Source organism: Peromyscus maniculatus, chromosome 5 (genome assembly GCF_049852395.1).
Source record: "Peromyscus maniculatus bairdii isolate BWxNUB_F1_BW_parent chromosome 5, HU_Pman_BW_mat_3.1, whole genome shotgun sequence".
Classification (NCBI taxonomy): domain Eukaryota; kingdom Metazoa; phylum Chordata; class Mammalia; order Rodentia; family Cricetidae; genus Peromyscus; species Peromyscus maniculatus.
Window position 1 is genome coordinate 43,364,120 of NC_134856.1, and position 12,072 is coordinate 43,376,191.

At 41.3% G+C, this 12,072-nt stretch overlaps 1 protein-coding gene across 3 annotated transcripts in view; it reads left to right on the forward strand.

Moving 5' to 3' along the window:
• Hydin (HYDIN axonemal central pair apparatus protein) overlaps positions 1–12,072 on the forward strand; it is a 358,418-nt gene that overhangs the window by 23,786 nt on the left and 322,560 nt on the right. The gene's annotated exons all lie outside the window — the stretch shown is intronic.

Here is a 12,072-nt window from a genome sequence, read left to right on the forward strand (position 1 = left end):
CTTTTGCAGGGACCCACAGCGGCTGTGAGTTTGTGTGCAATAATCATGTCCCATCCAGACAGCATTTCATAGAACGCCTCCTCATCCTATGGCTCTTACATTCTTCCATCTCCTCTCCCGCAAAGTTCCCTTGAGCTTTGGAGTGAGGCTGGGGGTTGATATAGATGGCCCACCGATGGTTTAATACTCATAGTTGATTATTTGGGGCCCTTTGAACTGAAATACACCTCTGCCCAATAACATTGTAATAAGAAGTGTCTCTTCTCTGGCTGTAAATACAAACATTTAGAAAGCAGTTGGACAATATGACCATTTTGAAGAACAGCATAAATACGTTCTTCTCTATGACTTCTGCAGCCTTGGGTTTGGGCCGTGTTTACAGTACAGGCTTGAATTCCCTCCTGTAGAGCAGGTGTCGGGTTGGGTTCAATCAAGAGAGCGATTGGTTACCGCATCAATAGTCTTTCCACTTTTGCATCAATAGCACATCTCGCCTGTGAGGTCGGTATTGTAGCATTCAGTGTCCAGTGCTAGATAAGACTATTGATGTGTTTTCTCTTCTAGAACCCTGCATAGCACTTCTGAGTGCTGTGAAAGCTCTCCAGGAGGGAAAGAGACTCTGGGTCAGTTCAAGATTAAGTTTTCTATGTCCTGCAACTGGTGTGTGGTGTCTTCAGCAGTAGAGATTTACCATTGAGTTATGATGGGCATCTAAGAGCACTGACAATGGCCTTTGTGGTTTGGGGTGTTTCAGGGGAAGTAACTCATGCCTGGCACCGATATTTTCATAATTCATGTCTTCTAAGAGAAGTATTGTTCACTGATGTGGGGAATGTCCGTTCAAAGTCTTTAAAAAACACACATGTACCCCTATATATAATGTATATTACTTATTATGTAATACATATAGTACATTTGTTTGTGTTTGTAGTACGTTTCATAAGGCTTTATGCACCCTTACTTTTGGTTAACCCGCCTGCTATTTCCCCTTTCTCCCACTACCCCCAAGTGAACCTTCAGCTCCCAGTGGTCTCCCCCATTCTCTCTCACCACATATTCTGTCCCCTCTTACAGTTTCTGACTTGGATTGCGACATCATAGGTTCCCCAATAGCTTCTTCACGTGTACTTTAGTCTGTCCAAGGCCCCTCATTTCCGCATGTCCATCACTTCGCTATGTGCTTGAGCGCCTCTGCACCCAGAGTTACCCTTCTCTCTCACTTCACCTGCATCCCCTTCACTAAATGCACCTCCTTTACAACGGCCAGTTTCTGGTTTCCTAGTTTCCACATGTAGTCCATATTAAACACACAAAAAAGATTTGGAGATAAGGCCCTCAGGCAACAATTATCTTTTGAGTTTGAGTGACTTCACTCAGTATAATTTTTTTCAGTTCTATCCATTTATCTGAAAATTTCATAATTTAATTTTTAACAGTTATGTAATAGTTCATATTGTATATGTACCGTATTTTTGTTATCCATCCATCCATCAGTTGATGGACATCTAAGTTTATTTCATTTCATAGTTATTGTGACTAGAATGGCAGTGAACATGTATGTGCAGTTATCTCTGTAGTAAAACATGAAGTCATGTGACTATATGCCCAGAAGTGGTATAGCTGGGTTATATGGTAGACCATACATACAACTACATTTATCCACCACTTTCTCCCTCCAACTCTACCTAGTATGAGAGGCATTTTCCTACATGAACATTTCAAGTTAAAATATTTTAAGACACCATTTTATCTTTTATCCACCTTATTGAAATATAAATCTGTATGTATCATCTGTTCAATCAAGTGAAAATAATTTTTATTTACTCAATGTGGGCAGATATACAGCCAAGCTCAAAATCCAGTTAGATTTCTGGCTTCTTGTAACCATATACCAGTCTGTCTGTCTGTCTCCCCTTCTCTCTCTTTCTTTCTCTTCTCTCTCTCCTTCCTTCCTTTTCTACCTTCATTTTTTTCTACATCTGGTCTGTAATTCACTACGTAACCTAGGCTGGCCTTGAACTCATGGCACTCCTCCTGCCCCAGCCTCCTAAGTGCTAAGATTGTAGGACTAAGCCACCACACCCAGGTCCATGATCTCCTTTGTATTCAATTAATACAGTACTTTTGTGCAGAGTGATTACTCTAATAGTGTCGTTTAGGGGATATAACAACTCATATTTATAGCTACACTCTATATCTAGGAAGATATTTACTATAAGGCATTGATTCATGGGACTGTAGAAGCTTAGATGTCCCAGAATTTGCCCCCTGCAGACTGAAGGTCCAGAGAAGGTGTGGTTTGAAAGCTGAGGACTGGGTCTCCAGTGGGATTGATTCCAGTCTGCATTTAAAAGCCTGAAAACCAAGAGCACCAATGGCAGGAGAGGGTGCTGGGGTTGCAGGTACTCACCACCATGCCTGGCCTTTACATGGGTGCTGCCATCTGCCTGTCTCTGCTCCCTTCCCCATGCTGGAGCTGCAGGTACTCACCGCCATGCCTGGCCCTTACATGGGTGCTGGGATCCAAACACAGATCCTCAAGCTTGTTCTGCAGCTACTTTACCAACTGAGCCATCTGGCCAGCCCTACAACTGTAATCCTTATAGTCATGGTATTCGCTGCAAAATTAAATGCACAAATGAAAACACCATACTGAAACTAGTTTGTACAATTAATATGATAAAATACAGTTTTTTTTAAAATGATGTGAGTTGGAGCTCACAGGTTTCAACAAGATCATCTGGCACCTTCCTTTCTCTCCTCTTACCTTCTTCCTATGGGACTTTTAGTTTGCTGTTTGACTTTCCCAATGTATCAGGTCTAGAAGCTTCTAAAGTTTAAACAAGTTTTCAACACTTGATATTTCTTCTTTGTAATTTGACCTCGGAAAAGTGGCTTTTCTTTGTATATATGAATCTTCCTTTTCTCCAGCATGGGTCAAATAAGAAAATTCCTTCTGAAAGTTCTCTCTTTGATCTACCTGAGATACAAGAAGTCACACATCCTGCAGAGACGCGTTGTTGTCCACAGATATTCAAGGGGAAGGGAGCAGAGGCCAACATCAGAAATAATCCAATTTTAAAGATATCAAACAAATAGAAAACCAAGAAGGATAGCAGCTTTAGAGACAGGAGGATGGCAGAAGACGAAGCAGGATTATAAAATGAAAATTAATCTTCTACTCAGGGTCCAAAGAAACCCCACTTCACAACAAAAGTCATGTTGTATTGACTTCAGTGTTTTCCATTTGATCCTTTCTTGCTAGCTTGGTATTCAGCATCTCAACCCACCATGGAAGAGCGCCCCACCCCCACCCCACCCAACTGTAGAAGCAGAGGCTGAAGATGTGTGGGTGGGTGTCAACTCTCACATTTACATTCAGCAAGCAAGATTAATTGAACAGAATTTTCTTCTCTTTAGATTTTCTTCTTCTTGCTGTTTTGGTTTTAACCAGACTGTGAAACAATGGTAACACCAAGAGCAGTTAGTTATATGCCAGGTGCTGGGCAAAGAGCACTTAACAACGACCATCACATGTAATCTTTTTTAATAACCCCCTGGAGTGCATAGGCAGTTTCCAAGATGGCTCCCAGTTATCCCGAATCCCGATATTTATGTCCTGTTGTGGGATGATCTGCTTGGCCAGATGTGTAAATGATCGTGTGACTTTCGGATTGAAAGTGACATTGTATTTATGCTTCTGCATGAGCTCTTACATTGCTTATGCCTGTCTCTATGCTTTGGGGACACTCAAGCAGTCCTGATGAAGAGGTCTAGGAGAGGGGGGATTGAAGCCTTGCATTGATAACCAGGCCCGACTTTCCCGCTCTATGAGTGAGCCATCTTGAATTTTTTAACCCTCGTGAAGCCTTCAGATTATGCAGCCTCGGTTCCATCTTTGACTACAACATCACAAGAAAGCCTATGCCAAAATCACCCGGCCAAGCTTCCTACAAACTTTCATTGATAGCCCTAGTTCAGGGTCATGTAAGCAGTGTTGTGTCCTGTATTGGGGAGCAGTCTGGTATGCGGCCGTGGGCAACTATAGACACTTTTGTCATTGTCTTTACTGAGGTCCAAGGAGATTAACTTCCAGCTATAAAGACTCCAGAACCTTTGGGCCTAGTAGAAATGAGAGTTCACCGGGGATTTGGTTTATCTTCTTTTTTTTCCTGAAAATAAAAAAATAACTTCTAACTGGGGAGAAGCATTTTTGTCTATCAAAGCTCTATTTGTTAAAATGCGATAGAAGGGTGTGGGTTAGTGAAATATATCATAAGTGTGAAATGCAGTGTTTGGCCCCAAAGATGTTTCAAATTAGTTTAGTTCATATATTTCTTACTGTCTAGAAAGGATTTTAACATTTGTGAGAGTTAATTTTGGAGGAAATTTGCCATTTTCTGTTTTTCTTTTCTGAGAAGATGTCGGGTTTGGAAATGGAAGATGATAAAAGGGAAGACAGAAGGTAATACATTTTGAGGCATTTAGGATGAAAGAACAAGCATAGAGATGATGGATGGGGGCGTGATCATGGTGATCATGATAGTTATTAATGTGACAAGCACACAGCCCTGGAGCATCTGGAGACATTCACCAATTTAATAACACACATCATGAAATTCTGTTTCCCAAGCAGCCATCCATTCTGAATTTGAACTCTATCATGAGTTCCCAGGAGTGAAGAGAATATAACTCCCTATAGAAAGTGACTTTTGTGCTTAAGAGCATCCACTCCCAAGCATCACAGAAAGGAATCCAGTACAAATATATGAAGGTAGACCTCTCGTGGAAAATCCCAAGTCCTGTCCTAAGGGATAGCTGAGAATGCATTTCCCCACCTCTTCATTATTCATTATATTTGAAAAGAAGCTATCAAGTCACAGACAGTGAGCACTTACTCAACCTAAACTTGGTGAGGTAGAAATACCAGAAGTGGAAAGTTGACATTTAAGTTAAAGAAGACAAAGCAAAGTTTGAAGTGTTTAATCTGAGATGTCTGGGCCTCCTAAAAATGCTTTGAGTGAGTACAACTCAATAGCCACCCAGCTGGACAATTAATTATCTGCTGAACCCCTTCTATATGCCAATGTTATGTGATCCCAATAATCAAGGAGCTTGAATTCTGGAGCTCTAGACAGGTTCATAAGGAAATAATTGCAATGCAATGCATGTATTAATTTCATTTAGTGGGTCCAGCTTTTCCTTGCTATTGTCCTAATGCTCCTTTATATTAGGAATGTTTACTCTGCACCATGGATTGTGTATTAAAATTATGTAACTTGTTTTTATTTGACCCACCTGTCTCCACCTCCCCAGCACTGGGATTATAAGTGTGCGCCATTGTGCCTGGTTTTTATATGTGTGTTCTGGAGAATGAACTCAGGTCCTCGTGCTTGTGGCGCGTACACTTCAGTGACTGAGCCGTCTCCCCACCCATGGTAGTTTGAATAAAAATGGCCCCCATAGGTTCATATATTTGAATGCTTACCATGGAGTGGCGCTTTTTGAAAGGATTAAAAGGATTAGGAGACGTGGCCTTGCTGGAGGAAGTATGTCACTGGGGATGGGCTTTGAGGTTTCAAAAGCCCATGCCAAACCCATAGTTTCTCTCTCTCTCTCTCTCTCTCTCTCTCTCTCTCTCTCTCTCTCTCTCTCTCTCTCTCTCTCTCCCTCTCTCTCTCTCTCTCTCTCTTGATGTAGCTCTCAGCTACTGTTCCAGTGCCTGCCTGCATGTGGCCATGCTTACCATGATAATAATGGACTAAACCTCTGAAACTGTAAGCAAGCCCCACAGTTAAATCCTTTCTTTGATACAAGTTGCCTTGGTAACAGTGTCTCTTCACAGCAATAGAATGGTGACTAAGACACTATCCTTATTAATATCTTTAATTATGAAAAAATTTAAAACATATTAGAAAGCATTTTATGGACCAACTTTAATAGTTCACAACATTCCCCATTGTCCACTCCCTGCCCCCCCCCCCCCCACACACACACACAGAGGAGCACATACAGACACACTTTTTTTCTGGAGTGTTTTAAGGTCAATATCAGACATAATTTCTCTTTACTTACAAATTTTTTTCCTAAAAATTTGCTAATAGATAATAACTTCCTTACAAACACTCAGGTTCACTGCACTATCATCCTACCTAACAATTTTTAAAGCCTATTTTAAGTTAGTTGATATATCTAGCAAGTGCTAACACTAACAGAACCACTAAGCTTTGGGAATGGACAGGGTTTGATGTGATCTTATTTAGTTAAAAAATAAAGATACTTAGTTCATTGAACAATGATGGTTTTTATCTTTTATTATTCATTTGGGGACTCATAAGCCAAACTTCCTTGCCCTTGGTCAGTTAAAGACGACTTCAAGCTCGGTCTCTTCTCTCCTCAAGCAAGCTACTGCTCCACTAAACTTGTCTCATTTCTGTAACTTTCCCACATTCTGAATCTGGCCTAACTGTATTCTTATAGGAGGTTCTTATTCATCCACCCCACCCCCCTCTCCATCTGCCTGCACACAGGGAGGTATGGGGGCGGGGCATCTAGAAGCTTGGTTAGAACTAGGTCTGGGCTTTTGTTCACAGGCTATCGGTGGTGTTGTGGAGTGCATCAAACCACACACCTGCCTGGGTTTGAACCTTTCAGTCTTTGACACCATTTTGGCAGCCTTTAATAGTTTCCTTGTATAGTGTGATAGAATGTTCTAGGTTCATCTCACAGTGTGTGCCCCCAGTCTCAAATGAACCATTTCTTCTAGGAGCGGTTGGTCCTCTTAGAGGTAAATGGTATTTCAAGTTCACAATCGCAGTCTGTGGCTCGTCCTTTCTGCTGGTGTTCCTTTGCTGTAGTGGGCTGGTTATTAACAAAGGGAAAGCCACAATGAGCCTTCGATTTGAAAGTAAGCCAACAGGCTCTCCAGGACTGGGCATCGCTCAGTGCTAGAATACATGCTTAGCATGCACATGCTCTGAACTTGGTCCTCAGCACCCAAAATATTTTATGCAAAGAGATATAGGCTTCCTAATATAAGAACCTTTTGCAATGTATTAGTTTTTATGATGAGACACTTGGCTCCTAACAATACTGATATAAACACTTACTTTTAAAATACTAAATATGTCATACTAATAGTATGACAATACACAGCCATTGAGTGGACAGTAAGATTTCTGTTCTGCCTTCTATGTTTTCCCAGTAAATCCCAAGAAGGATAGACCAGTCCAGAGGCAGTTCTGGAGTCACTGTTTTCTCTTGAGTTTGTAAAGCAGCTTGGTGTACAAAAAGGTTCATTTGTTTGGTTTCTTTTCAATTTTTAAGAATTGATTTTTCTCCCCTCTTGGTTCTCTGATATGTAAAACATTTGCACAGCTCAGAAGTCCACAATGGGGGTGCATCTGTCTGTTTTACCGTAATCCGCACATCTCTCTATAGGTTGCCAGGCTCATTGTTGTGTATCAACCAACATATCCTTTGGATAGGTTCCTAGAATAGTGGTGCTGGACACATACATGCATATACATAAAACCCAAAGTATATGTGGATACATTTTGTTGGTCATATTAGGAAGAATATATAATAAATTTAGACTTTTGGAGACATAACATGCAATTTTGTGGTATATTTCATAACACCATATTAACTTTGTTACTATAATTGTATAAGCAGGATATGTTACTTTCTTCCTAGATTTTTTTCTTCTTCTTTTTCCCCCCAAGGCAGGGTTTCTCTGTGTAGCTTTGGTGCCTGTCCTGGAACTCTCTCTATAGACCACGCTAGCCTCAAACTCAGAGAGATTCACCTGGCTCTGCCTCCCAAATGCTGGGATTAAAGGCGTGTGCCACCACCGCCCGACTCTTTCATAGATTTTTAATTCTTGTTGTTCATTAAGAAGAGAGTTTTATTTGTGTTGTTGTTGTTGTTTTCTTTGTTGTGATAGGGTCTCACTCTGTAGCCCAGCCTGGCCTGGAGTTTACTGTGTGATCCAGACTTTTTCCAGACTCATGTTATGCCCCTTACCTCAGCTCCTTAGGAACTGGACCACAGCTCAGAACCTCCATGTCCAACTCAGAAGGGTTTACAATTTTCTGGGATATGTGTTTAATTTCCAGTTTTATCATATTGTTATCAGAGTATTTATTATTCATAACATCTATAGATTGTGGAAACCTACTGCCATTTTATCCCCTAATATATGATCAATTTTTCACAACTGTTTCCTTTGCTCTTGAAGGAGTATATTTTATAACATTAAGATGTATCATTTCATATGCATCCCTGAAACTAACAAATTCTATTGTTCAAATCTGATATAATTTTACTTATTTTTTGTCCAGCTAACATGCCTTTTCCTACAAGTCGATATTAAAAATTGATAATTTGTGCTTGTGCATCTCTGTATACACCTGTAATTTCTGCTTTTATTGATAGATGGTTTTTGCCTTATCTTACAAATAACTATTCCTTTCTTTATTATATCTTTTTTTGAAGTATGAAGTATGGCTTTTAGCACTGTACAAGTTTCCTCTCTGTTTTATTTAATCCTTTAAAAATATTCCACTCTTAAATGAGAATTGTAATCCCTATTCTTATAAACAATGGGTGTATACAGTGTTAGGTCTCACTATAGTATCCCTGCTTTTTTATTGCTTCTGGTAAAGTTACCTCTCAAAGACAGAATTCCCATCACTGAATAAAATTTGAAGGATGTTCAGGATAATGAAAGACACTCATGGACCAATAATAGAAGGTATGAAATGTTTATTACCTACACGATGGAGCTTCCCAAGAGAGCTGAGCAAACCTCAAGTCTTTATGCTCCACTACTTTCTTTTATATTAAATCCTTTATAATGCCTCTATTATTTAGCTACTGCTGCATAACAGGGTGTCCAAGTAGTAGTTTCAAACAGTGGGTATTTATTTTCCTCACAGTTCCTGTCTTAAGAATTTGGATGGGACACACCTGAATGCCCCTGCCTGGGCCCCTCTCATGCAGGTCCGGGCATGCAGTTGTCAGGATGCAGCTCGGTCTAGAAGCCACCTTCAGCTCATTCAATGGCTGCCAGTGGGCCTCAGAAGACCCATTGTTAAGCACATTCACACTGTTGCTGTGGGCCTCGTTCACAGTTCACTTCACAGTATGGTTCTCTATGTAGGCTTCGGGACTACCCAACAATGTGGCAGATAGTGATCTGCGAGAGAAAGAGCCAGAGGGTACCAAGATAGGCCTGTAGAATAGCACCCCACCACTCAGACTGTGTTGTGTTTTCAGAGGTGCCCTTTATGTTCTTTATACTGACTGGTCAGTTTGATGCCTGCCTATGATGTATGCAGTACTCAATGATCTTATTCTACTTCTTGCTTTCTCTTTTTCCCTTCCATCCTCAAAGTCCATTCCTTTTACTTTCTCAGAAAATGTTTGCACGCTTTGCCTTATGTCCTCAACTTCATTTCAATTTTAGCTGAACAGCTGTACACAAGAAACATCCGTTGTCAGTCTCTTGGCTGAAATTCTTCAGTTCTTTGACTGGATAAACTTCATTTTCTAGTAGACTCCTCAGGAAGATGTGATGGCTAATCTCGGTTGTCATCTAGAATAAATTAAACCCACACGCTGCTGTGCATGCCAGTGAGGGATTTTCTTAATCAGACTATTTGAATCAGGAAAGCCCACCCTAAAGCTAGGTCACACCTTCTGGTGGCAGTCTTCATCCAAGGACATGGAAGAAGGAAGCTTTGCCTTTTGACTGCTCATCCTCACTCTCATTGGCAAGTCCATCTTTGCTGCTGTGGCATTACTTCCTGGGTATTAGAACCCACTTTTAACATAGACTGAAGATAGCGGCTCTCTAGGACTCCAGCACCAGATCAGGACTGCTGAGACATCCAGCCTTGTGGACTGAACAGCTATCCAATTCTTGGCCTTCCTGTTGTGAGGGACATTGCTGGACTACCCAAACTACATCCTGTAAGCCAGCCTAATAAATCCCTTTTTGGTGTGTGTGTGTGTGTGTGTGTGTGTGTGTGTGTGTGTGTGTGTGTGGTGTTCATTCTATTGGTGCTGTTCCTTTAGAGAACCCTGACTAATATAGAAGGGATCTTGCCTGCCGTCTTCCCTGAGTTTTCCTACGATCAGATGTTTTTTCTGGAGCTTCAATAATTTACGAACTTAATGCAATCTTTGGCTTGCTCTTTAAGAAACTGTGAGGGCTTCCCTGGTTGCTCATCACTCCTTGTAGTTGTACAGCACATGCTCTGAGCTCTGGGCTCCTGAGCGGCCATCTCCCTCCACCTGCCGAAGTGATGCTCTTCCAGGACCTCACCTGCCCTGAAGAGCTGCTCTCTGACATTTACGAGATCCAGGACACCTCTGGCTGAGTGCACCTGGACATGGAGATGTTTGGGGAACAGAAGGAGACATAGTGGAAACGCCTCCACCAAAGGCCTGAGAGCAACCGTACCAAAAGCACAGAACTGAGTAGTGTTTGTTGAGATTGTCGTGAACCGTCACTTAAAGGAAACCAATGCCATGTAAGAAATATATAATGATTGCATGAAATCACTCAAAGGCAAACTTGAAGGACAGAGACCAGAAAGATTAAAACCTTTTCTGACAGGGGCTGCAGAATTTCAGTACCTATCAGTTTTTTATTGGTGAAAATATGAATCCAGACAGCACAGCTGGACTCCTGGAAGACCATGATGTTCGACCCCATCTGTGATTTTTCTCTAAGAGTGGCTTAGAGATGGAAAAATGCTAATGAGTTGGCCAATTACCTTGCATCTATCACCTGTCATCAGAACCGGCCGCTGCCTGTCATCCCCACAATGCCAGGACTTAAGACAAATGAGACCGATGTCATTTTGAGCTCTTCATATATTTTTACCATAATTTGTTTAGAGCAAAGCCATTGTGTTTATGTTTTATTTTGTTTGAAAAGAAGCATGTCACATAGGCTATGTGAAAGTGTATTCAAACTAAAAAAAATTGGTGGAGGGGAGGAAATGATGCCCACACTGTTGCCATAGTTCATAAGTCACTCTTAAAGGTCCAGTGACGGCTGGATCTGCACAACTGGCTACTGGCAAAATGAGCTCCACTGGGCGACTTCATCCAGACCCATTACCTGAATGAACAGGTGGAATGTGTCAAAGAACTGGGTGACCAGATAGCCAACTTGCACAAGCTGGGAGCCCCCAGATCTGGTGTGCAGAGTATCTCTTTGAGAAGCACACCCTGGGACACACCGATCACAAGAGCTGAGCTGACTTCCCCAAAGCCATGAAGACACAGGGAGAGTTGTTATAGCAGATGGATTTACAAGCGACATATTCATGGCTCTAACATTCAAATCTTTCCCAGAACTTTCTTTTTCTCCCTTTTGTCTCCTCTTCTTATATTTTCTTTTTCCTTTTTGGTCTCTACCCAGCTGTGAAGACCAGAAGCCCATGTTTAATCTGTTTGTAGGGTTGATTGTCCTGAGCGGGATCTTGGAACTTAGTGGATCAAGCAGCAGATGGCACAGGATCCTTAGCGGGCAGTGTTTGTTTGTTGTGTTTGGAAGTTAAACATGGCAAACCGAGGGGATGGCTTATGTCTTCATTCATGTCTTCCTGAGCAGAAAAGCCTGCAGTTGGCCTAAAAATGGATTCTAGACTTTGAGATAAGACTACATGTAGTCACACGGAATACAACTCCTTGTTTTTAGTTTTCCTTGTTTTTTTTTTTTAAATTAGTTAATTTTTTACAACTTCTTGTTTAATGTTTTTGTTACAAACATTTGACATAGTTTTGAAGATGATTTTCTTAGCTTTCCCATGTATGAAAAAGCCACATTAATGTACAACATGGAGCTAGAGAGATGACTCAGTGGGTAAGAGCATTGGCTGCTTTTCTACAGGACTCAGGTTCAATTCCCAGTACCTACATGGTGGCATAGAACCATCTGTAACTCCAGTTCCAGGGGACTCAACACCCTCTTTTGGCCTCTATGGGCATCTGCATGTATATATAGTATACAGATATACATCCAGTCAAAACACCCTACATGTTAAACTGTATGAC